Below are 22,511 nucleotides of genomic sequence, written 5' to 3' on the forward strand. Positions count from 1 at the left end.
CTACAATCTCTCAGGGCTCCCCTATCAGTGTCTATGAGTGTAAGACCAGGGGGAAGGCACCCAGCAGAAAGAGATACCCAACCAATTTTAAGGCAGCGGGTCGACGGAATGGGTGCATGTAAATATTTCAAATAAGCATTCCATATCCTAGAACGCTGCCTCGGCCCCCACCGTTTGGGAATCCTCTGGCCCAGGATTCGCCAGCGGGGTGACAGGTCTCAAGACGATCACGAAGGTATTTACCTTCGGTGTCGCACCCAAACACTCTCAACTTTTTACAAAGCAAGTTATTTCTAGTTTAACACTTCACAATACTTAAAAAAAGATGAATTGATAACGCAGGTATGCCAAAAGGATGATCCATTTCATAAAGAGTTGATTACAAGATTCAGCAAATAAGATAAAGCAGGAAACACATCAAAAAATGATCCGAAATATATAATCAACAAGGATCAACTTTCTATGACTAATAAAAGAAATCTACTTGGACGATACAGCTCCATCAACAGGGTTGTCTCTGCGAGATGAAGGTACGCTACCACCTGAAGAAGGCCCAGAAGAACCAGGCAAGGGCGCGGGAAGGGGACGACGCGGATAATTCTTGACAAGACCATGTTCGACTTTAAGATCAAGTTCAATCTTATCTAGGACTTTGTTGGTCTCTTCAGCCAACTGACATCGAGCTTTATAAGTGATAACAGCGGTCCGCTGGTTGGCCTGAGACAGCAATGCAGATAGGCGTTCCGCCTCTTTGGAGGCAATCTCCGCTGCTTCCTCACGAGACGCGGCCAACCCTTTGAAATAGTTGGCTTGTCCTTCCTGCTGCACTAAGGCAGATTGAGTTTTTTAAGCTCATCATTTGCTGCGTGAAGCTGTCCCTCGAGTGCTGAAAACAAGAAATACCAAGGGGTTAAAACGAAGAAATAACAGAATCACACTCGATAAAACGAGGTTATACCTTCGACATTAGCCGAAGCCTCTTCATACTCATTAACAACTGCGTCCCGAGCCTCATCAAGAAAGTCATATTCGTCGGATAGTTTCTTATAATCCGTTTGAAGGTTCGTAAGAGCAAATTGACTCGCGTCTAAGTCTACCTGCTTCATTGAATCCAAGTGACGAAGATGGTTGACTTCGTCATTCATCTCCCCCATCCTTTTATGGAGTCGATACACATTCACTTCAAGATCTCTTTCAGACTCCACTTGGCGGAGCAACATCAGCTCGAGACGCTGCTAGGGCTTTACTAAGAGCACCAACCTCAGCCCTAGCATTATCTCTTTCCTCGGAAAGAGCAGCATACTATCCCTAACCCCGGGGCCTAAGAAAGAACGAGCCTGTTGTAACTCTCCTTCCAAAAAGCGCACTCTAGCCTCTAAGTCCGAAGCATGTCCTCGAGCATCACGCAGGTTGTCACGCGTCCATAGCAGCGTACCATTAAACAGACAACGGTCATGATTGTACTTATTTTGCATATCAACCATCAGTGTTCGCTTTTCACGCCACTCAGCTGTTAAGGCGTTGTGCTCATCAGCACGAGCATTCCACTTTACGGCTTCGCTTTTCAACTTACCCACCAACTCTGCAATGCGGGATTTCTGTCGTTCCCTTTCTTTCCGAAGCCATATGAGCTCGGGGACTCCACCCACTGAAGATAGGGTGGGGAGACTGAGACAGAACACCAAAGTACAAATAGGGAATCACGAGGAGTAAAAGACCAAAAAAAATACGAACCTGTGAGGGACGATATTTCTGCGAGCTTGCTCCAATTCGTTGCGGACTATAGCAAGTTCCGAACGGAGACTCTCCTCGGCATTACCCAGCCGCTCCTTTTCCTTCAGGCGACCCTTCAGTTCACTTATTTCCATCTCGGCCGCAGTTCTTCTTCTCTATGACGAAGCTTAGCCTCCAACTTTAAAGACTTTGCTTTAAAGAATTGGTATAGAACATGGTTACAATGTTCGCTCCTCATCATCTATGTCACAAACGACAAACATTATTATACCCAAGGGATCGGATATCGCGAAGAATACAATGTTCGTACATCATGAGGGAATCAGTACAAGGATTTACCTCTAAGACACGCTGCTGGGAAAACCGTATTGATACCCATCAGCTATGGCCATCATATCAGCAACGAGGAGGGAGGGTCAACCACTAGGTTAGCTTCTGAAGCTCTCAGATTCTTCTCCCACATCTCAGCAACGCGGACTTCAGAAGACACTTGCATCATCTGACGAGTATAAGCGTCAGAATTCTTCTCACCGGGACCACTGGGGCAGGGTTGGGGACGAACATCAGATTTTCTTCTTAAGCCAAGCCAAAATGGCATCTTCGCCTTCAGGCATTAGCGAGTAAGGGAAATCCTCTGAAGGAGATTCAACCGCAGACTTCCCTTTGGCTGTTCTCCCCTCACTCGCGCAAGTCTCGACATCACCAGCCTCAGTATGACCACCGGCGTTTTCAGCCTGCTGACCGGTGGCATCTTCTTTACCAATATCCCAAGCACATCCCAATCATCATTTGGGGAAAGCAATGAGAAGTCTTCGGCAAGACCCATGGCAGCATTCACATCAAAGGATTCCCCCGCGGAATATATCCTACCGAAAGAAAATTCAGGGGAAATAACGGGCAGAGTACACCACAATATTATCGCCAACAGGGGCAGATCCACCCCCCGCCAGTACCACCAACGGTAATATTCCCTCAGACTCACCATCACCACCCGCGGCAATTCCTTCTTCACCATCACCACCCGCGACAACTTCTTCTTCACCATTACCACCTTCGTCATCAGGGTGAGAAGTGTCGGTACGCTCTTCTCCATCGGACATTTCTTCATCCTCAGCATACCCTTCGTTTACAGGACTCGTAACCTCCTCATAAACCTCAGCCTCACCGGTAACCACAGTAGAAGATTGTTTGGGTCCAAGTTTCTTCTTCTTCGACACCTACAAACCAGTACACATCCCCACAAAGGCTCATTTTTTCCCTCACTTCAAAAATGAAAATTATTTCAAGCAAGGAAAAAGGGGCAAATAGAATAGAGAATATAAGAAGAAACTATACCTTGGCAGCAGCAGCACTCTTCGTGGATGGGTAGCACCAGAACCCTCCTCCTCATCCATCAACGACATCAAGAGCGTAAGGAAAATTCATGCCCGCGAAATTCGGACGCCAAGGACAGAAATCTCCATAACGAGCAGGAGGAGTTTCACGAGGCTTGCTGTTTTCAGAAGGACGCCAACCGCGCGGACCAGGAATCCAACCATAAGCCCAAGGACCAACTACCTCAATAACAGTAGCATGCCATTCATAATCATGGTCACGCTTAATCCTTTCACGAGCAGGAAAGAGTTTCCGTTTAGCAGATCCCTCAGTACCAGGAACATACTTCAGCTTGGCATCACTCACCTCACTCAAAAGACGAATTTCACCACGGGGAGCAGCAATATTACGAAGACTAACACTCCACGGCTTACGGTTTCTACTGTTGACATAATCCCCAAAGAACTGTTAAAATTCTGAGGAGTGTACCACTCTCTCTCAGCAGGATTTGGAACATAGCAGGTCATCATAGTCTCTCCCTTGCTTCGCAGGTAACATTCCTTCAGTGAACGAAGATAATTCCCAGATAGTTGTGACACGGAACGATTATGAGTGTTCGTGGAAGAGCCTTCGCGACTAGCCAACACGTCATAATAAAAGGAGTCACCCGACTTATATAGGGGCAACATGAGACCCGCCTCGAAGGCTCCAACCGTAGTCAACAGATGAAACTCGTCAAACTGATACTTAGCAAGGAGCTCGTAAGTGATATCATCGTCAGGGGCATAGAAGCGAACCTCAAAAGCTTGAAGCTCATGTTTTTCCTTGAACATCTCAAGATCAATATGCTTGAAAGTGACCTTCTTCTTACCAACGGAAATGCTGCGTATCACGGGGACAGTTTCTTCTTCGTCTGTGGAATCAGAAGTAGGACTCAATTCCGAAGATTTCCTTTTAGAAGGAAGATTTTTAGACGGATCAGCTCTCGACATAGTACCCTTGGAGTACTTCCCTTTGAATGAAACCGCGGGAGGAGGCGGCAAATATTTCTGCGGAGGCACTAAAGGAGGAGTCATTGAACGAAGGGGCGGAACATCCAGTGTTTCAGTACGAGGAGGAGGTGCCCGCGCACTCCTAGAGTCATCACGAGGAGGAGCCTGCGTACTCTTAGAATATTCACGAGGACGAGAAGGGGCACGGTTAACATCATACCTAGATCCAGAAGGACCCTTCGGCACATCCCCTTTCTTAGTAGGCACAACCTTCGCACCAGAGGAAGACGAAACCCTATGACTCCGAGGATCCGATTGTGAAGACTTGTAAGGACCTTCCCCAAGTGGAGATCGGTCAGAATCTCGACGCGGAGGGGATCTTGGCGGACTAAACGGAGGGTTTGGTAAGGATCCCGCGGACGATCAGACATATCTACAAGGAAACACAAAAACAGTTTAGAGAAGAATACGAGGAGATCACTAAAGATCAAAAAACCCATAATTGATGGTTCATCCGGATAAACATTGAAAACCCTAAGAACCAAAAATAACCAGAAATACTCCATCCAAATCCAGGGATAATACTTAGATACAGACTCACAGACTTTGTAACAAAGAACAGGGGCAAGTATATATGCTTCGACATGTGTGTTCTTCATCACAAAGCCAAGAATACAGCATCAGGAAACAAACGGGTAGATACATAGTTAAATCAATGATGAGCAGTTAATGAAAAACCCCATACCTGTATAGAAGAGGACGACAAGCACCAACCACAGTCGAAGAAAGGAGGATCGGAGATATCAAAATTGAATGCTGATACAGGGGCAACAACAATCGAGAGCGAAAGAGACAGAAAATTGAATGCTGTTATCTTCCTCACAAGAATGACGATAATAAATGACTAAAGAACAAAAATAGAAAACAAGAAGAGGATGAACACTGACAAGAAGAGGATAAAAGTTTTTTTCACATTCTCTTTCCTATTTATGAAGCTAGAGAAGACAATAACCGTTCCTCGTACCAAGGAGCAGTTATGGGGAAAGTTAATGCAAAGTGGGAAACGTGTAGGACGGCCTTTCTTCTTCCAAATTGCAAAATACGCCCAAGTCAGAAGAAGAGGGGAAAATTGTATGTACACCTTTCATCATCCACCACGTGTACGGAAAGAGACACGTGGAAGGCATGCAAAACAAGATATCAAAACATGATAGCAAGCATCTCATTAGAAGATGCCACCGGTCAGCAGATCTGACGGTTAGAGACAGAGGATCACAGAGGTACGATGACTCAGAGGAGCACCAGATAATGCCCCTTGGGTGTTAATACACCCAATCCCAAGGAAGATCCCAGATCAACGGCTGAGAGGAAGTTTGACTGACACGGATGTGACCAGACAAAGAGACACTTGCCTGACACGAGCAGACATCCATCTACCCACATTAAATACCAAAGAGATATACACGTGTCAATCAGCTCGTGGAAGAGGCGAGGATAACCCTTCGTATTCAAGCTCAGGCCGCAGCATATGCCGAAGACCTCTGCGTAATGGGACCAAAGTACAAGAAGATCCCAGATCAACGGCTGAGGGGAAGTTTGACTGACACAGATATGACCAGACAAAGAGACACTTGTCTGACACGAGCAGTCATCAATCTACCCGCATTAAACACCAAAGAGATATACACGTGTCAATCAGCTCGTGGAAGAGGCGAGGATAATCCTTCGTATTCAAGCTCAGGCCGCAGCATATGCCGAAGACTTCTGCGTGATGGGCACAAAGCACAAGAAGATAAGATTACAACAGCACCTCAGAAGTAGGACCCACGTTCCAACCCTATAAATACCCCTCTCCACTAAGAGAGAAGGGGTCGACCAATACATGGCAATTATAGGAGAATATATGAGAGAGAAATAGGAAGAGTAAGTAATCCCCCTATTTCCGCAGACCTATGTATACTCTAAAGTCATTCGACTATCTTTGTAATCATTCAATACATAGTGAAACACCAACCCCGTGGATGTAGGCCTTAGTGTCGAACCACGTAAATTTTTGTCTTATTTACATTTCAGCACCTTACATTCAGCGTTGAACTACATGTGCTTTACATTTGTACTTGATTCTCTGTTTATTCCTTTATACGAACATTATTTATGATAATATTCGACTAGACAATGACAAGCTCGAAGGCTTCGAGTCGATGAATCGATATAATCATCCCCTTTACGCATACGACGTACAATTCTAGAATCAGAATATATGCGAATATTGTTTGTGAACACGTGGATGGCTTCGTGATTTATGTGTTCACAATGTCATACGCTTAAAGTTACTACTATAAGATGTTTGTAGAACTAAGAGTCAACAGATTTGGAAAATGAGATGGCAGAGGGAATTGAATTGGATGTGGAATCTAATTGGAATGACCACATACGCCATGACCACATACGCCATGACACGGGAAGAAGTTTTCGAATACTTGCACCAAAATTTGGAAAAGGAGAACAGGTTGCATGTTTTGTACAGCATGTAATGAAACAAGGACAAATAATTAATGGCAGCATGATGACTTAAAGCATTTTGGTCGGGGACCAATGATGTCGACTTGGATTCCTAATAATTAAGAGCAGCAACATGATAGACGGAAGAGGGGAAACAACTCGATAAATGCCTATGAAAATGTGATGTTGGAGGACCATTATTTGGTATAAAATGAAGTTGTCTGACCACCATTTGGTTATAATTTCAACAACAAAGACTAGCGACATCGCAAACAACGTACACCGATTTTGCCTTGGACCTTATGGACGTTTCAGTTGGTGTCTTTACTACAGATGCAAAAACGTTACTGAACTCTAGGTGAGTCCGGTTAGGTCAATACATATTTACATGCGCGTTTGAACTCTTATAGTGGTTTTTAGCTGGTTGTGATAACTCTGAGCTCAACGGGTTCCAACATAATGAGCTCAAAGGGTTCCATAGTGCTTCTCGTAAAGGATGACTTGAAGCCCTGATTAGTTAAACCACTATCTTACTTACTATTTGCTCTATATGTCTAGTGTCTGGATGTTGCATTGTAATAAATTTTAGTTCTTACCGCAATTTAATCATGGATGAAAAAGTACTACGGGATCGGGTGGATGATATGAACAAAAGTTAACTTTGGTGCTGCCAGTGGCCATCGGTACTGGACTTGCAAGAAAAATCCTTTCCATATGCGCTTCTTCTTCAAAGAAACAGACCTTTGTCTGGGAAAGGAATTAGAATTGAAGACAAGCAAACATACATGCATTTGTCGAGAAATCCCCTCTCCTTGCAAGACGAACAACACCTTGCCCAGCAAAACAAAAATATTTCATACAAAGGCCAAATGAAAATCGTACGAGAATAAGTGCTACTATAGACCAAACACAACAGTACGTCCGTCTCTCCTGCGTAGTCATTTTAATATGCAAAATTATAAACGAAACGCTGGAGAAAAAAATCTTCTGAACAAAGTACGTAATAGTATATGATTTTTAATGGATCCACCAGATTGATAACCCCATGTGAAATTTGGCAATTTTAATCTTGACATATGACTCGTGAGTAACGGTGTATGCAATACGTTTGGAATGACCGCGTATGCCGTGGCAAGAGAAGAAGTTTTCGCATAATTGCACCAAAATTTGACAAGGAAAACAAGTGCACGTTTCGTGGAGCATGCAAAGTATTATGGTTGAGGAACAACAGTGTTTGTAACAGTTTGGCGAATAAGGTTTCCCGGCCCGTATTTAATCTATCTAAGCCGCATCTGGCCCATTGGTAAGAGACATTCCTCAGCTGCCATCTTGAGCACAGTCCCTTGATAGCTTTAACTTGTGAACTCTCCAGCAAAGAACATGTTGTCAACGGGGATCCTAAGTCGTTCAAACAGATCATGGATATCAGGCCATGGGGTTCCCCTAATAGCTGTAGGATGATCCAAGCCCGTCCTCAAGTAAGAAACAAGAAGCTGAATCTGCAATTATGCACAAGGAGAAAATCACAAACAGAAGATTAGTTGTACATATAGACAATGCGTATAAAGAAGATGGACAATGCAAGTAAAATATAAGCCTCGGAAGGGCAGAATATGTCACCAAGGCGTTAACCCAATCCCTGAATGAATGATTTTTTGGGACCATGATTTTTTAGGGGATCATGGTTTTATTTTGAGTAAAGATATTAGAAGTAAATCTAGGTCACCCCTTATCTGGATATTTATATTAATACCTAAATTATCCTCCTGATTAATTTTGGGTGATGATTAGTTAGTATTAATAATAGTTAGTGTAATGATTAGTGAGATGATTAAGTTAAAGATAATTAGTGAGATTAAAAAATCAGATGGTTTTTTTTTAAAGAAGTAGAATTGTTGAGAGAGTAAAGTTAGAGAAGATGAAGAAGGAAAACATGAAAAATGATGGATTTTACCAACCACAACCGGAGGAAGGGTATTTGGGTACCCAGGTGTGCTTCAAACTTAGATAATGTTGGTTGAATTGCTCCAAACTTTCAAAAAAAAAATGAAAATTTTTATGTAGATTTGGGTCAGTTCGGTTACCAAATGTCAAGAACATGTAACCGAACACACCTGAAAGTGTAGTTCGGTTACGTTTTCCAAACACGCAGGTTACCGAACTCGCTCGTTAATGGAGGTTTTGGTCGTACAGTGTAATGTTCGGTTACCTAGGATAAAATGGTAGGTACCGAACTTTGAACTTAACAATTTATTTGGGTACATCTTGTGTGTTCGGTTAGTTCGCAAACTTCAACGCAACCAAGTTTCCAACCGAACTGCAGGTTAAAAGTAACCTAGTGTTAGAAGTTCGGTTGGTTCGCAAACTTCAACATATTTTGCGAATCAACCGAACTGGGATTATATATGCATATATGCAATTAGGCAAAAGTTCGGTTACTACGAAAGTTCGGTGATATCCTTATTTTGCGAAGGAACCGAACTTATGGACTTCTGTTGTTCTAATACAAGGAGTTCGGTTAAAAGTATTTTTTACGAATCAACCGAACTCTATTGGCTAAGTTCGGTTACTTTGTAGTTTTAAAAAATTTTGCGAAAAAACCGAACTCTATTGGCTAAGTTCGGTTATTTTGGAACTCAACATAGTGGCCACAACAACACAGTTCGGTTAGACTGGATTTGTTTTTTTTTCGGTTCTAAGGGTGGAGTTCGGTTACTTTGTAGTTTTAAATTTTTTTGCGAAACAACCGAACAGAGAGTTCGGTGACTTAGTTTTAAATCCAATAGCACCGAACTGTTCTTCGTGTTCTTCATTTTCAAGAAGTTCGGTTAGTAAAACCCTATTTTTGGAAAATCGGCCTAACCGAACATGGCTCTATAACTCCTACTAAAACCCTATTTTGATGATTTCTATTTGATTGAAGCAATCAAAATCAAATTAAAGTGAAGGGTTTGTTGGAAAATACCTCCGGAATGATCCCATGACAGAATCAGGCTGCGGCTGGCGTCTTTTATACTCGATAAAATTATCATGTAACATAACTTAATTGTGATTGCATTGATGTTGTTACATTTCTTAAATAGGCGGCGGTGGTGGTGGGAGGAGGTGGTGGTGGTAATCGGTAGTTGGTGGTGGTGATAATCGGAGGTGGTGGTGGTGATAATCGGCGGTGGTGAGCGGTGGTGGTGGTAATCGGTGGTTGGTGGTGGTGATAATCGGAGGTGGTGGTGGTAACGGTGGTGATGGGAGGAGGTGGTGGTTATATATATATATAGGTGGTTATTAGGTTGGTTTTAAATTAAATTAGGTTGAGGATGGGTTAGTCATTTCAACGTTTAAGAACACCCCTTATCACTATAGGAAAGGTGGCAAAACCATGATTCCAAAAAAATCGTTCCTCTGAATTACTATTTGTTGAAAACAACATCTTAATTAGAAATGTACGTCCCATGGCCAGTCTCCTCAAGGCAATGGAATATGAGACCACTTAAAATGGAGATATTGGAGGAGTTTTGGTGAGTGAGTTTTGGACAGAGGAAAAACAAAAAACCAATTGGTAAGATTCCGATTACTGGATAATAAGGCTCCTTGAGCCATGTTGAGGTAGCATTGGAGTCTCACATACGACGAGAGTACCCCAGACTCATCTTCATCTCATATGCGAGTGCAAGTATACATACGATAGTGTGGATGAGGATGGCCCGTCTCGGGGTAATTTTTTACCAGAGTTATCAAGCTTTTCCAAGCCTTACCAATTGGCAATAGTATGTCTGCAAATCTTTCCTTATAAACCAAATCATCAATCTTTAAACAACCGATGTGGGATTATTAATTTGTAAACTGTGCCTAGAAAAGGAAAGAAACTAAGGTCAAACAGGCGGGCTAAAGTTGGCAACACGGGCCATAATTAAATCTGTGGCCAGGCCTTATAAAAATCTGATCTTTTGGGTTCCCTTCCCTCCCTCATCAGGATTAATCACTGAACCACAAATCAAAATCCAAATAAGCAGATTGAAAATACAAGGAGAAACCTTAACTAATACAGTCGAGAAATAATCCAACTTAAAAAATATAGTGCTGTTACTAAACTCTAGTCTCATTAACGAAAGAAGAAGAAGCTCATGCCAAACAAGCACACACTCGGAGTTGTTTCAGTCTTCATGTCCACCAGTTATCCGAACACATCAGTTAACAAGACAAGGAGAATAGTTGAAAGTGGAAACTCAAAGCGTAATTCAGGGGAAAACTCCAGAGGAAAAATAAAAGTATTACAGGCCAAATCATTATGAAAATTGCCATATGAATACTGTTTCCTCTCACTGTAAACAGGGTCTCAGTTCCACAACATCTCAACTAACTAGATAACATCATCATAGGCTTCTCAATACTGATTAAACTCATTAATCTTCAGAAGCCGGTATTTCGTAATCATAGCCAATTTTATAAGACATGTACTCATGATCAAAATGCAGCCAGAGTTATCGAAATAAGTAACACCCCACGTGTAAACGCACCTATTTTCATATTTCCCTCTATGACTGAGCAAATCTAAGTAGACTATTTGATTAGTGATATATTTGTGTTTCCTGAGCAAGCTCAACAACTGTGTGGTGTCATTTAAACAGTGGAAGAAAAACATAGATGCATTCTTTGGCATCAATACTCAATCAAGAATAGCCAAGAAGCAATTTGTTAAAGAATGGATTCATGTTTCTTCTTCCACGGTCTCGTCAACAACCCAGCCAAAAAAGGAAAAATTCAACTTACTGTTATACCATGATATGTAAAAAACATAATACAGCTTCAATGACTACCATCAACCTCGTCTAGACTAAATGGATGTATAAGATGTATAGGAAATATATAGACAAGCTAGACAATGCATAAAAAAGATGGGGAATAAAATTTAAGTTATAAGCCTCACAATTGCAGAATGTGTCGCCAAGGGGTTATGCCATTCAGTCCCGAAAGATGGTGTTCTTTATATCCGATATCCTCACCAAGTGTATTACTGTATATTATTCATCATTCCATAATGCTTATATCCTCACCAAGTGTATTACTGTATATTATTCATCATTCCATAATGCTTATATCCTCACCAAGTGTATTACTGTATATTATTCATCATTCCATAATGCTTGACCGTAAAGAACAATTATAAGAAAACTAAAGAGGTACAAATAATTAAGTTAAGACTTGATAGGGAAGCTCATATTCTATGGGTAGATGGAATCTATCATGCAATTTAGCATTCTATACGAGGAATTTTTATAATCATCGCAACCCCAATCTCATAAAATCTTGACTAATTTCGAAAAACTAAGAAAAAAAGGAAAACAGAACTTCAGTAATAAAGTGCATGTACGGTGGAGATGAATACGAGAGCAGCAGACAAAAATAATAACTAAAATGAAGATGTTTTCACGCCACCAGGAAAAATTGGTTCCGTAGCTAGGGGGATTCTGATGATCACCAGTTCTACCCAACTTTAATGTTTGTACTACTGTGGATGAAGAGGGGAAACAAAATTCTAAGGAACTTAGGGAGATCTAGGGAGATCCATAAGATTGATCAGTTGAAACCCCCTAAAAACCATCTTACCAAGGGTAAGTCCCAGCAATTCCCAGTACTGCAGCATATTCAAACTGTCACTTGCAAGCACAACAAGATGCTATGGAACACAATAAGACGAGCATACCTAGGAATTAGCTTATGAGCAGAGTAATGAAGAACCTAAGCTAGCAAAAATACATTATTGGTGAAACAACAAATAAAGCTTTTAGTCAAGAATTTCGACTTACAAAATGTAGTGCTGTTATTAGACTCCAGTCTCATTAGTTACGAAAGAAGAAGCTTCAGCTAGACAACACACACTCTATGAGTTGTTTCAGTCTTCATCTCCAACAGTTATACAGGATATGGAGAATAGTTGAAACTCAAAACATAATACATGAGGAAACTAAACTACTACCAAGAAGTAGCAAAGAAATGAACAAAATACAAATTACAGGCCGAAATCTGTACGGAAAATGCCATAATGCCTCAGTTAGATCCATTATGGTCATATGAATATAGTTTCCCCAATAGGTTCTCCCTGTAAACAAGGTCTCAGTTCCAACTTTTAGAGGCAAAACCATCGAAATAAGCGAGTACACATAAAAGCCTCAGAATTGCAGAATATGTCACCAAGGCGTTAAGCCATTCAGTCCCGAAAGACAGACGGTGTTCTTTATTATTCGACATCCTCATAGGCTATATATACCAAACTATGTAACTAATTATCGAATAAATATGTATGTCTCATGGCCAGTCCCAAGAGGTAATGGCCACAACGCAGCTCCCCAAGGCAATGGAATATGAGACCACCTGAGATGGAGACCTTTCGACCATCAACAACTCAGGCTTTTTGTACGACGTTTACAAATGGATTCAACAAACATAAAAGGTTTGCTCCAATCTATGAAAGAGAGAATTTTTGCCAAAATCTCCCCCGCCGATAAGATACAATTACCTATACAGATCAATAAAAATCAGATAGACCAGAAACTAGAAACATCCAAATTAAGATGGGAGGAATACCATCACGCAATGTGAATACAAACATCAATTTACAATAAATTCAATTCTGATATTAACTGATATTAAGATGGGAGGACTATCATCATGCACGGTGAATACAAACATCATTTTATAATAACTCCAACCCTGATCTATGCTGCTGCTGATTTTGTTCATACTCACAAAACATTATGGTATTTCCTCTCACCTAATTTGGTATTCTTTTCCGGAGATATCATCATAAAACAACGAAAACCCAAACCCTTAACAGGATCAAAGCACAGAATTTCTATTTACAAATCACAGCAAAGGAAAATTAGAAGATAAATACCCTCAGATTTCCTTTCCAAATCATACACACAGCAGGAAGAATCGAAACCACCACCACAGAGATCGGACTTGAAGTGATCTGAAATCGGAAGAATTCTTTGGAAATTCTTAATCAAACAGATCAAGATCCGTTCGAATCTCAATAGAAGTTTCTTGGTTTAATCGGAAGAAAAGAAATCAAACTGCTGCGTTTAAGAGTGTCATATAGCACTTCCTATCTTTTGGGTTCGCTTGATGAAAGTCGAGGAGAAACCATTTGACTACGAAAAAGTGGTGCTGTTATTAAACTCCAGTCTTGTTAATTACGAAAGACGAAGCTTCTGCAAGACAACACACACTCTATGAGTTCTTTCAGTCTTCTCCACCAGTTATCCGAACACAACAGTTAACAGTACATGAAGAACAGTTGATAGTTGAAACTCAAATCGTGCTACAAGAGCAAAAAAACAAAAACAAAAAGTACTGCAGGCCAGGCCAAATCAGTGTGAAAAATGCCTTAGTGCCTCAGTTAGTTCCATCATTGTCATGTGAATATAGTTTATCCAAGGGGTTCTCCCTGTAAACAGGGTCTCAGTTCCACTACATATCTACCTACTGGCATGCTCTCTGTAAGGGGTTCCAGAGCAGAGGATGCTCTCAGTGGATGCTCTAAGTTTTAGGTTCAATGTTCTGCATCAAAATCAAATCAAATGGCTCATTTAAGCTGCCTGCCTGAAGAGTCGTATCCATTGTCCATACCAACAAATTTCAATTCATCAGGCAGTTGAATCCCAAGTGTATTACTGTATAATTCATCATTCCATAATGCTTGGGCGTAAAGAACAATTATAAGAAAACTAAAGAGGTACAAAAAAAATTAAGTTAAGATTTAATAGGGAAGCTCATATTCTATGGGTAGATGGAGTCTATCATGCATGTGTGGTGGAGATAAATGCGAGAGCGATATACAATAAGAATAACTATGATGAAGATGTTTTCAAGCCACATGGAAAAATTGGCTCATATCAAGAAATTCAACCATTTTTACCTTTTTAGCTTCATAGATTACTCTCAGAAGCGCGGGTATTTTGTAATCGTAGCCAATTTTATGATCAAATAGATGCTAATGTGACTCAACCCCCAGGTTCACTGCCATAACTAAATCAAAAGCAAATAAACACAATAAATATCTTCTAGAAGCACCATACTTGTGTGCTATGCTACATGGATTCAAGCCAACAGGATAGTTGAATACCAAGCAGTTCGTTATTGGTAGCCAAGACTATGCTACATGGAATCAAGCCAACAGGATAGTTGAATACCAAGCAGTTTGTTATTGGTTGCTAAGAAGATTAAGAATGTGAACAATAAAATTAAAATCTATATGCACAAGCCTCAGAATTGTTGCCAATAAAATTCAAACCTACAAGCCTCAGAATTGCAGAATATGTCCCCAAGGCGTTAAGCCATTCAGTCCGGAAAGATGGTGTTCTTTATAATTCGATATCCTCCTAAATTATTGAACAAATGTATGTCTCATGGCCAGTCCCAAGAGGTAATGGCCACAACGCAGCTCCCCAAGGCAATGGAATATGAGACCACCTGAGATGGAGATCTTTCGACCATCAACATCTCAAGTTTTTTCTACGGCGTTTACAAATGGATTTTACAACCATAATTGGTTTGCTCCGATTTATGAATGAGAGAATTTTTGCCAAAATCTCCCCCGCCGATATCATACAAGTCCCTAAACAGATCACTAAAAATCAGATACACTAGAAAAATACACATTAAGATGGGAGGACTATCATCACGCACGGTGAATACAAACATCAATTTACAATAACTCCAACCCTGATCTATGCTGCTGCTGATTTTGTTCATACTCACAAAACATGATGGTATTTCCTCTCACCTAATTTGGTATTCTTTTCCAGCTATATCATCATACTAATATATACAAGCATTAATAATCAACAATGAAACCCCTACACATGACCAAATTAAGATTCCACAGAACAAGTACAATTCAAAAAAAAAAAAAAAATCAACAATAAATAGAGAGAAATACCCTCAGATTTCCTTTCCTAATCATCCACACAGCAGAATGAACCGAAACAACCAACACCGCCAATACTAATCTAAGGAGAACGAACTTGCAGTGATCTGAAATCGGAAGAATTCTTTGTAAATTCTTAATCAAACAGATCAAAACCGGTCCACATCTCAATAGAAGTTTCTTGGTTTAATAGGAAGAAACGAAATCAAGCTGCTGCGTTTAAGAGTGTCATACGGAAAATCAAGAAAACATCGAACAAACAGAATAAAAATCAAACGAAAACGAAGAAGAAATCAGGTATTCGAGAGGCGGAAGAGAGAGGGGAACTGATATTGGTAGATGATGTAAAGGAAATATATACGAGACTATCAAAACATTCAGACTAAGATAGGAGGAATATCACAGTAAATACAAACATGATATTAAACATAACTTGAAATCCAGATTTACACTGCTGCTGTTGAATTTGTTCATACTAAAAATAAGATCATGATGATATTTTCCTCTCCCCCAATTTGGTGCTCTTTTCTAGAGATATCATCATACAACATACACAAAATCCAGATAGATACAATCCCATTCCCAAATCACCAACAAAACTAAAGAATCTATATAAAGCAACAACAAAAACTAGAGAAAATTATATCAGATCATACACACGGCAAAAAGAAATGAAACGCCAATGCTAAACCAAGGAGATTTGAACTCATCGAAGGAGAAACCTTAATACAGTCAAGAATTTTGGGTTAGCTCCATCATCAGGATTAATCACCCAACCATAAATAAAAACAGATAAAATCGAAGGAGAAAGCTTAACTAAACAGTCAAGAAATTTGACTTAGAAAATGTAGTGCTCTTCATTAGACTCCAGTCTCGTTAACGAAAGAAAGAAGCTCATGCCACGCAAGCACACACTGTATGAGTTGTTTCACTCTCCATGTCCACCAGTTATCCGAACACATCAGTTAACAGGACAAGGAGAATAGTTGAAAGTGGAAACTCAAAAACATGATACAGGAGTAAACTAAACAATTAGAAATATTAGCAAAAAGAGGAAAAACAGAAAAACATAAACAAAAAAACAGTATTTGAGATCAAATCAGTATGAAAAATGCCTCAGTTAGATCCATTATTCTCAAACAAATATATTTTCCCCAAGGGGTTCTCCCTGTAAACAGGGTCTCAGTTCCACCACATCTAAACTAATTGGATAACATCATCCTAGGCTGCTGAATTAGTACTCATAAATCTTTACTTTGGATAACATCATCATAAAGACATCTATAAAAAGATAAACAAAACTAGCCTCAGACATATTTCAGCTCTCTCTATCAAGAATTTTCTGAAGCAGAACTGGCATAAAGCTGTGTAATGATCATCACTGCCGAATTTCACAATTAATTCAATAACATGTAACTGAATAAAATATCCTAGATCGCTTAGTCTATAAAATATGGCTCATATCAAGAAATTCAACCATTTTTACCTTTTTAGCTTCATAGATAACTCTCAGAAGAGAGTGTATTTTGTAATCAAAGCCATTTATGAGACTAAAACATACTGGTTAAGCTACAAGCCTCAGAATTGCAGAATTATTTCACCAAGGCGTTAAGCCATTCAGTCCCGAAAGATGGTGTTCTTTATAATTCAATATCCTCATAGGCTTTATATGCCAAACCATGTAACTAAAATGTATGTCTCATGGCCAGTCCCAAGAGGTAATGGCCACAACGCAGCTCCCCAAGGCAATGGAATATGAGACCACCTGAAATGGAGATCTTTCGACCATCAACATCTCAAGTTTTTTGTACTACAAATGGATTTTACAAACATAACAGGTTTGGTCCAATCTATGAAAGAGAGAATTTTACAAACATACAAATCCCTAAACAGATCACTAAAAATCAGATAAACTAGAAACATACACATTAAGATGGGAGGAACATTATCACGCGCGGTGAATACAAACATCAATTTACAATAACTTGAATCCTTTCTATGCTGCTGCTGATTTTGCTCATACTCACAAAACATGATAGTATTTCCTCTCACCTAATTTGGTATTCTATTCCAGCCATATCATCATACAAATATACATGCAACAATGAAACCAAATTAAGATTCTACAGAAACAAATACAATTCCTATCAAAGGAAAACTAGAGAAAATCAACAAGAAATAGAGATAGAAATACCCTCAGATTCCCTTTCCAAATCATACACACAGCGGAAAGAATCGAAACAACCACCACCGCCAATACTAATCTAAGGAAATTGGACTTGCAAAGATCTGAAATCAAAAGAATTCTTCGGAAATTCATAATCAAACGGATCCAAATCCCAATAGAAGTTTCTTGGTTTAATAGGAAGAAACGAAATCAAACTGCTGCGTGTAAGAGTGTCATACGGCACTTCCTATCTTTTGGGTTCGCTTCCTCATCGGGATTAATCATTCAACCGAAAATCAACAAAACATCGACCAAACAGAATAAAAATCAAACGAGAAATCTTCACTAATACAGTAAGAAGAAGAAGAAAAAACTAGGGTTTCTGAAAGATGAAAGCAAAAGGGATTTATATGAGACTCCGAGTCAGATTATAGCAGGAGAAAAGCCTAAAGTGGGATCTTTACGGTCCGTTATGGGCAGTACAAATACTGACCCGTTTAAGGCCTTTGGGCCAGTCGAGGAACAACTGGACTTTAAAATGGAGCTGGGACTCAACTGGGAATGGTAAAGGTTACAATACTTACCTTGATCATTCCATGATGGCTAAAGGGGATACCGGTATTAGCAGGGGATATCATTTAACTGATCTGATGGTTAGGATCATTTTGAATTCTTTTGTCTAATATAGAATGGCATCCTGAAAGGTTTGGCAACAGCTTTTAGCAATCATGGGTCATTCGTTTCAAAACTTATATTGGTTAGAATAATTTTGCTCACCTTATTTGCACTCTAACAATTTTGCTCCCTCTGTTTCTGAAAGACCGTTCTCTATTCCTTTTTCGTCAGTTTCAAAATTGTGTCCAACTTCTGTTTATAGTCATACTTTTTCGACGAACTCTCTAATATACCCTTGAATTCTTTATATTCAATAATCCATTTTTAACGTGACCCAATCTAAAATATTAAAGAAATTAATATAACTGAGGAAATAAATATATCCCTCGTTCCTTTTAAAAAAAACATGCATTTAACTCTAAAAATTAGATTCCTTATAAAGTTCTTAAATTCAATATTTTTAAAATTTTCCTTTTATATTTCGTATTTATAATTCTCACACAAATTTTGGATAGTCTTTTTTAAATTTCTCTTTTATATTTCTCACACCAATTTTGGATAATCTTTATCCTCGCGTTTTTAGGGGCCACCCGAAAGGATTTAGGGGCCATCAATTTATACCCAGTCAAAGACTCTAGTTAAGGGGTAGCCTATATGATATTGAAGTTACATAAATGCCCTTCTGGTAAAACTGTATAAAAACCAAATCAAAAAAAATTCTACTCATTTCAACTCTTCTTCTTACAGTTTCATATTATCTACCGATTGTGGAAGAAAAAAAAAATTTCCCTCGTTCTTGTGTTCAACCGAAACATCGCCGTGAATCGTAAAATCAAAACATCGTCGATTCGTTTATAAAACAATGGATAAGGGAAATGAAACCCACAGACCTAGAACCAAAAACGTTGCTCGGGGTATCGATCCAAAGATTGGGATTTTAGCAAGAAATAAAGAAATTGTTGCTGCAAATGAAGAAGAACGCGAAGAACGCGAAGAAGAAGTACCCGTCGATGTAGTCGGTGGTTGCGATTCCGATAGCCAAATACTTCGTCAACTTCAAATGGCCCCAATTAGGTAAGAATCTATCATTTTTGGGGTTTATTTCGCTTTAATTCGACGAATCGAGAAAAAAAATTCAAGGGTTTTCGGTTATTTATCCAGATTCGGGCGATATTCATGCTTATTTACTTCTGAATGTAGTCGTGTTCTTCATTTCTCAAGAACATCGACAGTATTCGGGAGAAATATTTGATGGTTATCGGCCGAATATTGTTGGCCATATCTTCTTGGATACAAACTGGTAATAATCGGTAGTTTAATGAATTTTTTGGCTCCCGAATATGTTTAAGTAGACACACAGCATTCGGAAGTACACTCACTACCGAATATATATATATATATATATATATATATATATATATTGAAAAAATCTCAAAATTTCTGATATAGGAAAAATTCCATTTTGGGGCCAGTATTTATTCGGAAGACAATATAATGTTTTATACCTCCGATTGTGTATGATAAAATTTTAGAGTTTCTGAACTCCAGTTGATGAATATTCGGTTGTAAACATGTTTAGTTATATTCCGATTGTTTTTCATTCGGGAAAAATATGTGTCTTCTTACTTCCGAATTTGTTCATTCGGGTTATAGTTGTGTACTTTGTCTTCCGATTCTGTAGGATGAAAAATTTAGAGCTTCTGAACTCCAATTGATGCATATTCGGTTGTAAATATGTTTAGTTAGCTTTCGATTGTTTTGTATTCGGGAATAGTATGTGTCTTCTTACGTCCGAATGTGTACATTCGGGTTATATTTACATACTTTGTCTTCCGATTGTATAGTTTGTAAATATTGTTCCTTTCTTTGTTGTTTAGACAAAGTCGAGAAAGGAGGAAGAAAGTGACAGCTAGTGCTAGGAGGGAAAGGAGTGCCAAAGATAATTCAAGTGCTCAACAAAGATTACAAGAACAAAGCAGTCAACAAGGAGTGCAACCAAGTGCTGAACAAAGTGTAGAACAACAAGGCAGTGAACAAGGGGTGCAACCAAGTGTTGAACAAGCCGCTCAACAAAGTGCAGAACCAACTGCTCCACAAGTTACACCCCACCATGAAATTGAACCAGTTGATCCAGTGCCAAGAGTAGAAGAAGAAGGACAACCAAGTGGTACCCAAAAAGCCAAAAAAGTAAAAGATGGTGTAAAGAAGGATATTGCTAAGAAAGCATCACATCTTGTCCCTCAGCACTTGAAGAAGAAGGGTATTCCAGCAGGCACAATCCTTGGGTTACCGGCGGATGGAGGAAAATTGTTATTTGGATACAAAGACTCATGGGCCAGAGAAATATACGAAACCGAGGTAATAAAGTTACTATTTTTTGTTAATGTATTGTCTATGTGTTATATCTTAATATTTGTATTAAGGATTTTTTTATATACTTTAATAGGATCATCAAGATGCGGTCCGTCTACTCAAACCTACCGCCGCACCAACAAAAATGCTTGCGTGGCTTTTATCTGGTGAATGTGAAAGGTTCAAGTCAATTGTTGCCAACTTGGGGTTAGCTAATGCCGCCGAGAATTCATTCTTCGAACATGATCGTGTGGCCATATCGGCGTTCGTGGAGAGAATGTATCCTGAGACCGATACTTTCCATATGTCGTTTGAGGAGATGACGATTACTCCGGATGATGTTGTGCAGATTCTTAACCTTCCCGACCAAGGCACAACTGTGAAGTTTAACTACACAAAGCAGTTAAGTTGGGCACAAACCCGTGGTCGTGCAGGACTGGGAGGTAGTCACGGTCGTAAAGTAAAGAAGAGCAGATAAATGACAATGATTTCTGTTGTACATTCGTAAGTTTGGGTAACTAAGTTTACTTCCGATTATTTCAAGTTCAAAATTTGAAAAGTATCAGTTTTTCCCAAATTCTGATTTTTGGGCCATCGTACATTCGGGACTTTATAAAAAAAAATATCCTCCGAATATTACAAGTTCAAAACAAACCATGCCATGGCTCTAGGTGGTTCCAAGGGCCAATATAGAAGGTTAGACAACCCATATTCGGAAGTTTGGGTAACTAAGTTAACTTCCGATTATTTCAAGTTCAAAATTTGAAAAGTATCAGTTTTTCCCAAATTCTGATTTTTGGGCCATCGTACATTCGAGACTTTACAAAAAAAATATCCTCCGAATATTACAAGTTCAAAACAAACCATGCCATGGCTCTAGGTGGTTCCAAGGGCCAATATAGAAGGTTAGATAATCCATATTCGGAAGTTTGGGTAACTAAGTTAACTTCCGATTATTTCAAGTTCAAAATTTGAAAAGTATCAGTTTTCCCAAATTCTGATTTTTGGGCCATCGTACATTCGCGACTTTACAAAAAAAAATTATCCACCGAATATTACAAGTTCAAAACAAACCATGCCATGGCTCTAAGTGGTTCCAAGGGCCAATATAGAAGGTTAGACAACCCATATTCCGAAGTTTGGGTAACTAAGTTTACTTCCGATTATTTCAAGTTCAAAATTTGAAAAGTATCAGTTTTTCCCAAATTCTGATTTTTGGGCCATTGTATATTCGGGACTTTACAAAACAAAAATTATCCTTCGAATATTACAAGTTCAAAACAAACCCATGCCATGGCTCTAGGTGGTTCCAAGGGCCAATATAGAAGGTTAGACAACCCATATTCGGAAGTTTGGGTAACTAAGTTAACTTCCGATTATTTCAAGTTCAACATTTGAAAAGTATCAGTTTTTCCCAAATTCTGATTTTTGGGCCATCGTACATTCGGGACTTTACAAAAAAAATTATCCTCCGAATATTACAAGTTCAAAACAAACCATGCCATGGCTCTAAGTGGTTCCAAGGGCCAATATAGAAGGTTAGACAACCCATATTCGGAAGTTTGGGTAACTAAGTTAACTTCCGATTGTTTCAAGTTCAAAATTTGAAAAGTATCAGTTTTTCCCAAATTCTGATTTTTGGGTCATCGTACATTCGGGACTTTCCCTAAAAATTAGTATTTTCTTTAGTCGACCATGAGACCCCTCCGCAATGCTTGTCGCCTCGTTCTTGAAGTTACGATATTCATATGTCCATGCAAACACAAACCTCTCCTTAATCGTTAACCATTGTTTTTTACAATACTCAACCGGTTTTGGGTAGTCCGTGCCGTATTCATCCTCAAATTTCTTCAAGTTACATTCGTAAATTTCCTCGGTCATCGACCAAACGATTTTGTCCCATGCT

General features: G+C 39.3%; 1 long non-coding RNA gene, 13 other non-coding genes and 1 pseudogene across 14 annotated transcripts; all 15 read right to left on the reverse strand.

Moving 5' to 3' along the window:
- Positions 1 to 10,609: 10,609 nt before the first annotated feature.
- On the reverse strand, positions 10,610 to 10,718 carry LOC113276923. The gene has a single exon (XR_003324711.1). It is a non-coding gene; the product is annotated as a small nucleolar RNA snoR97 (small nucleolar RNA).
- A 739-nt stretch (positions 10,719 to 11,457) lies between these two features.
- Positions 11,458 to 11,548, reverse strand: LOC113276672. The gene has a single exon (XR_003324602.1). It is a non-coding gene; the product is annotated as a small nucleolar RNA SNORD96 family (small nucleolar RNA).
- Positions 11,549 to 11,748: 200 nt separating this feature from the next.
- On the reverse strand, positions 11,749 to 11,832 carry LOC113276926. The gene has a single exon (XR_003324714.1). It is a non-coding gene; the product is annotated as a small nucleolar RNA snoR8a (small nucleolar RNA).
- Positions 11,833 to 12,347: 515 nt separating this feature from the next.
- LOC113276920 lies at positions 12,348 to 12,457 on the reverse strand. The gene has a single exon (XR_003324708.1). It is a non-coding gene; the product is annotated as a small nucleolar RNA snoR97 (small nucleolar RNA).
- Positions 12,458 to 12,704: 247 nt separating this feature from the next.
- On the reverse strand, positions 12,705 to 12,800 carry LOC113276670 (annotated as a pseudogene).
- Positions 12,801 to 13,080: 280 nt separating this feature from the next.
- Positions 13,081 to 16,503, reverse strand: LOC113274557. Its single transcript, XR_003323063.1, has 2 exons — positions 14,461 to 16,503; positions 13,081 to 13,753 (listed from the first exon to the last, which is right to left on the reverse strand). It is a non-coding gene; the product is annotated as an uncharacterized LOC113274557 (long non-coding RNA).
- Positions 13,700 to 13,810, reverse strand: LOC113276921. The gene has a single exon (XR_003324709.1). It is a non-coding gene; the product is annotated as a small nucleolar RNA snoR97 (small nucleolar RNA).
- On the reverse strand, positions 14,429 to 14,515 carry LOC113276938. Its single transcript, XR_003324724.1, has one exon. It is a non-coding gene; the product is annotated as a small nucleolar RNA U36a (small nucleolar RNA).
- On the reverse strand, positions 14,840 to 14,931 carry LOC113276673. Its single transcript, XR_003324603.1, has one exon. It is a non-coding gene; the product is annotated as a small nucleolar RNA SNORD96 family (small nucleolar RNA).
- Positions 16,315 to 16,424, reverse strand: LOC113276922. The gene has a single exon (XR_003324710.1). It is a non-coding gene; the product is annotated as a small nucleolar RNA snoR97 (small nucleolar RNA).
- Positions 16,504 to 16,584: 81 nt separating the features above from the next.
- Positions 16,585 to 16,698, reverse strand: LOC113276854. Its single transcript, XR_003324645.1, has one exon. It is a non-coding gene; the product is annotated as a small nucleolar RNA Z278 (small nucleolar RNA).
- A 73-nt stretch (positions 16,699 to 16,771) lies between these two features.
- LOC113276841 lies at positions 16,772 to 16,861 on the reverse strand. The gene has a single exon (XR_003324630.1). It is a non-coding gene; the product is annotated as a small nucleolar RNA Z223 (small nucleolar RNA).
- A 64-nt stretch (positions 16,862 to 16,925) lies between these two features.
- On the reverse strand, positions 16,926 to 17,012 carry LOC113276944. The gene has a single exon (XR_003324728.1). It is a non-coding gene; the product is annotated as a small nucleolar RNA U36a (small nucleolar RNA).
- A 32-nt stretch (positions 17,013 to 17,044) lies between these two features.
- LOC113276664 lies at positions 17,045 to 17,137 on the reverse strand. Its single transcript, XR_003324599.1, has one exon. It is a non-coding gene; the product is annotated as a small nucleolar RNA SNORD96 family (small nucleolar RNA).
- A 712-nt stretch (positions 17,138 to 17,849) lies between these two features.
- Positions 17,850 to 17,915, reverse strand: LOC113276937. The gene has a single exon (XR_003324723.1). It is a non-coding gene; the product is annotated as a small nucleolar RNA U49 (small nucleolar RNA).
- Between the last annotated feature and the right edge of the window lie 4,596 nt (positions 17,916 to 22,511).

The sequence above is a fragment of the Papaver somniferum genome, chromosome 4 (genome assembly GCF_003573695.1).
Source record: "Papaver somniferum cultivar HN1 chromosome 4, ASM357369v1, whole genome shotgun sequence".
Taxonomy (NCBI): domain Eukaryota; kingdom Viridiplantae; phylum Streptophyta; class Magnoliopsida; order Ranunculales; family Papaveraceae; genus Papaver; species Papaver somniferum.